Raw genomic sequence first — 5,485 nt, forward strand, 5'->3', positions numbered from 1 at the left:
AATATGTCTTCAAATGGGGGAAGTTGATGAAGCTTTACTTGCAAATCAGCATTTTGGTTGATTTGCTATTCCACATCCTATAGCACTTCATCCTATAGACATGTATTCATAAACTATTAATCATCTAAGATATGCCAGTCACTGTGATATGTGCTTTATATATATTACATATATTCCAACAGTCCTAGAAGACAGGGCTTATTGAACTCACTTAATAGATGAAGGGCCTGAGGCTCATAAAGTTTGGTAATGTGCCCATGTTCACAGGGCTAGAATATGACAGACCTGGGACTAGAGCCCTGGTCTGAATTCTTCTAGAGCCAACTGTTCTGCTGTCATTTCTTCATAAAAATACTGCTCTTTCCCCACTTCTCTGCAATGGCACATTTTTAATAAATCAAGCAACCATGTACAAGTGGGTCTGTTTGGAGACACTCTATTTGATTACTTTGGTTTATTTGCCTATGCCTGAACTTAATGCCACAAGATCTTGGTTACTATAGATTTTTTTTTCCTTTATCTCTTTTTTTTTTTTTTAAACATCTTTATTGGAGTATAATTGCTTTACAATGGTGTGTTAGTTTCTGCTTTTTATAACGCAGTGAATCAGCTATACATATACATATATCCCCATATCTCCTCCCTCTTGCATCTCCCTCCCATCCTCCCTATCCCACCCCTCTAGGTAGTCAGAAAGCACTGAGCTGATCTCCCTGTGCTATGCAGCTGCTTCCCACTAACTATCTATTTTACATTTGGTAGTATATATATGTCCATGCCACTCTCACACTTTGTCCCAGCTTACCCTTGCCCCTCCCCATGTCCTCATGTCCATTCTCTAGTAGGTCTGTGTCTTTATTCCTGTCCTGTCCCTAGGTTCTTCAGAACCATTTTTTTTTTTTTTAGATTCCATATATATGTGTTAGCATACAGTATTTGTTTTTCTCTTTCTGACTTACTTCACTCTGTATGACAGTCTCTAGGTCCATCCACCTCACTACAAATAACTCAATTTCGTTTCTGTTTATGGCTGAGTAATATTCCATTGTATATATGTGCCACATCTTCTGTATCCATTCATCTGTCGATGGACACGTAGGTTGCTTCCATGTCCTGGCTATTGTAAATAGTGCTGCAATGAACACTGTGGTCCATGACTCTTTTTGAATTATGGCTTTCTCAGGGTATATGCCCAGTAGTGGGATTGCTGGGTCATATGGTAGTTCTAGTTTTAGTTTTTGAAGCAACCTCCATATTGTTCTCCATAGTGGCTGTATCAATTTACATTCCCACCAACAGTGCAAGAGGGTTCCCTTTTCTCCACACCCTCTCCAGCATTTATTGTTTGTAGATTTTTTGATGATGGCCATTCTGACTGGTGTGAGGTGATACCTCATTGTAGTTTTGATTTGCATTTCTCTAATGATTAGTGATGTTGAGCATCCTTTCATGAGCTTGTTGACTATCTGTATATCTTCTTTGGAGAAATGTCTATTTAGGTCTTCTGCCCATTTTTGGATTGGGTTATTTGTTTTTTTGATATTGAGCTGCATGAGCTGCTTGTAAATTTTGGAGATTAATCCTTTGTCAGTTGCTTCATTTGCAAGTATTTGAGGACCCACTCCTGAGGGTCCTCAGAGTTTCTATGCATCTCCCACTGCCATCACAGCCACCTCATCCAGCAAATGAGATGAGGGCTCCATGATCCAAGAAGAAGAGCATAGTCCAGGCATCTCACAGGCTGTGCTAGACCCCAAGAATTTGCCCATAGATGCTCTAGATAAGGAAGTGGCTCTGTTGGTGAATTTCCTGCTGCTCAAGTATCAAATGAAAGAGCCAATAACAAAGGCAGATATGTTGGAGATTGTCATCAAAGATTGCCAAGTCCACTTCCCTGAGATCCTCCTGAGAGCCTCTGAGTGCTTGGAGATGATCTTTCACCTTGATCTGAAGGAAGTGGATCCCGCCAACCACCACTATTGCCTCCTCATCAAATTGGCCTTACCTATGATGGGAAGCTGCACGGTGAAGTGGGCATGCCCAAGACTGGCATCCTGATACTTATCCTGGGTGTGATCTTCGTAAAGGGCAACTGTGCTACCGAAGACGATGTCTGGGAAGTTCTGAATGTGACCAGGTTATATTCTGGGAGGAAGCACTTCATCTTTGGGGAGCCCAGGGAGCTCATCACCAAAGAATTCGTGAAGGAAAAATACCTGGAGTACCGGCAGGTGGCCAACACTGATCTTGCGCAATTTGAGTTCCTGTGGGGCCCCAGAGCCCACGCTGAAACCACCAAGACGAAGGTCCTGGAGTTTCTGGCCAAGGTTCATGGGACTGACCCAAGTTCTTTCCCATCTCAGTATGAGGATGCTCTGCAAGATGAAGAAGAGAGAGCCTGAGCCAGAATTTCAGGCAGGGCTGTCTCTCCTTCTGTAGCCACTGCAAGTTCTAGTGCCAAGGCTAGCAGCTTCTCCCACACCTAGGGGAGTCAGGGATACTTTCTTCATGCATTGTTGGAAGAGGCAGTTAGTGCTGGTAGAATTTAGGTCTGAGGTGGGGCTGAAAGGAGAACAGTATATATGCCTATGTGTTCCTGTTTTATATGTGTAACTTGAAAATTTATTCTTTTTTTGATATATGTATTATTCAAATATTTCTTTTAATATAGATTTAATTACCTTCAAAACCTTTAAGTTTATGAATGATGTTGGTTATGCATTTAATTCTATAATGAGGTTTAATTGTAAGAGCTTTTTCATTTTATAAATAAATTGTGAAACCATACATCTTATTTTGTCATCTGGAACAAGATAACATGATACTGCTATAGGCATTTCCTTGCAAATGTGAAAGAAATCAGCTTTAAGATAGAGGGAATCAAAAGATAAATAAAAGAGATACTGAAATCTTAGTTTTCTTATTTTTTCTTGAATTTTATTTTATTTATTTTATTTTTTTATACAGCAGGTTCTTATTAGTTATCCATTTTATACATATTAGTGTATATATGGCAATCCCAATCTCCCAATTCATCCCTCCATCACCCCCCTCTTCTTATCTTTTTTAATGCTTGTTTTATAAAATTAAATGATAGGTACATGAATTTGCTTAGTTCTTTCAAGAATGTATATGAAATAAATGTTAATAAATTAGACCTCATATGTATTGGATCGTTTATTCTCCAAACCTTCACTGAACAGCTGCTCTTCGGAAAGCACCGCACTAGTCCTGGAATTGCCAGGATTAATGACTCAGGACCTGCCAATAGAGTTTTAACATATGGAACCAATAATCCTTTAAGGACAATTATGGAATCTTCTAATTCCTAAAGACTAGTAAACTGAAGGAGTGAGTGGGTAGAAGTGGACAGTCCTATGAGACTGTCAGCGTGGTAATGCAGTTAAGTGTGGTGGTTTGGGACTTTGGGAAACTAAGAGAGAAACTAAGAAGCAGACTTACAGATATAGAGAACAAACTAGTAGTTACCAGTGGAAGGTGGGGGGACAATATAGGGGTGGAGGATTGGGAGGCACAAACTATTGGGTGTAAGATAGGCTCAAGGAAGTATTGTACAACATGGAGAATATAGCCAATATCTTATAACAACTGAAAATGGAAAGTAACCTTTACAATTGTATATAAATGTTTTTAATTAAAAAAAATACAATCTTCCTAAAAAATTTTAAAAATAATAGAAGAATATAATTCTAAAAGAAATTTTAAAATGAATAAATAAATAAAATTAAGGGATGGGGAAAAAGAAACTTCAAGTCCTTCAGTGGTAGTTAATTTTACATGAAACTGAATGGTGAGCCAGATGAGGCTGATGGCATCGTGAGCAGGGACCAGACCCCCAGATGATGTGTCTCAGTGTTAAAACCCAAATGTCTGGGATGGTAAACTGCTGTTAGCTGTTACTTTTGGATCCCAAGCAAACCAGAGAGAAATTCTCACCTGGAACAGGAATGGAATGTGACCTGTATTCTCGTCCCAGTGCATCTGAACTCATGCAGAAACTGTTTGCTTTTTTTTAATTCTTTTTTTGTATGTGTCACCTCTAAGGAGTTTCTGAGAAATATAGATGATACTCCCTTAAGATTAGACACCCAGAAGCCACTGGGCTGACAGTTGGCCATCGCCTAGGAGAGCCAGCATTCACTTCATTCAAAGGAGAATTTAATCAAGCTGTCTTCAGTGTAGTTTGGCAAACGATAAGTGAGAGCTAAATTTTTGGTGGGGTTGAAATGAATGTAAAAGTGGGGGAAGGGTTGCATGGAAGGTGAAGGGAAGGAAAAATAATTTTCCCTCTACCCTTCTAAGTTCTTGGCTGAGACTTCCTTGTAATAAAAGGACAGATTAACAGGGGAAAAACAAATTTATGTATGTATCTATGGGAGCTCCACAAAGATATGAGACTCGATGAAGTGACTAGAGCAGGAAGCTTTTAGACAATAAATCTGTGAAGAATTGACATGACAAAGGTGTTTGGACTAGGGGTAGTAAGTGGCCAAGAAGTAACATTGTTTGTTTATACAGTCTTCTTGGCTCTAAGTTCTCTGTCTCTGCTGATATGGATGTCTTCTACCCTCCTGGTACAGGGAGGGTGCCTTTCACATCGGAGATTTTACTCCTGCTTTCAGGGGGACAACGGAGGGTCAGAGTGTACTTCTTGAACTGACTGTTTCTCAAGTACCTTCAATTAAAAATAACCAGTATGCCAAAGTGGAACTTTGGGGGTGACATATGGTAGTACCCCCTTATCCTGGTTGTGCTTTTTGATGTTTCAGTTACCCGCAGTCAACTGTGGTCCGAAATGTTAAAATATTAAATGCAAAATTTCAGAAATACATGATTACAAAATTTCAATTCCATGCAATTCTGAGTACCATGATTAAATCTCATTCTGTCCTGCTCCATTCCACCTGGGACATGATTCCCTTTGTCCAGTATATGGCTCCTGTTAGTCAGTTAGTAGTCTCTCTGTTATCACGTCAACTATTGAGGTTTCACAGCACTCGTGTTCAAATAACCCTTATTTTACTTAATAATGGCCTAAAGTGCAAGACTAGTGATGCTGGCATTTTGTATATTCTCTTATTGTGTCTAGTTTGTGAATTAAACTTTATCATACGCATGAATGGGAAGAAACATAGTATATATAGGTTTCATCTGTGGTTTCAGTCATCCACTGTGGTCTTGGAAGGTAATTCACACAGAGAAGGAAGGACTAATGTATTATGAACCCCTACAAATGGCAGCTGGGAGGAAGGGAAGGGGTTCATCCTTGACACAAATTCTAGGAAATTTGAATTACATCCAGCTGGGAAGATATTCCCACACCCAAATTAAAGAACATAAACTCCGCAGGGAAATTTTTACAATGTTTTACTTGCTGAGAAGCATTTTTGTCTGATTTGATATACCATGTCCTATAGCACTTTATGGTTTCTGAGAAAGCCTAGATTTAGAAAACACGCACTCA

General features: G+C 39.3%; 1 pseudogene; it reads left to right on the forward strand.

Moving 5' to 3' along the window:
* Positions 1-1,701: 1,701 nt before the first annotated feature.
* LOC103004333 (melanoma-associated antigen B16-like) lies at positions 1,702-2,402 on the forward strand (annotated as a pseudogene).
* The last annotated feature ends 3,083 nt before the right edge of the window (positions 2,403-5,485 follow it).

Source organism: Balaenoptera acutorostrata, chromosome X (genome assembly GCF_949987535.1).
Source record: "Balaenoptera acutorostrata chromosome X, mBalAcu1.1, whole genome shotgun sequence".
Classification (NCBI taxonomy): domain Eukaryota; kingdom Metazoa; phylum Chordata; class Mammalia; order Artiodactyla; family Balaenopteridae; genus Balaenoptera; species Balaenoptera acutorostrata.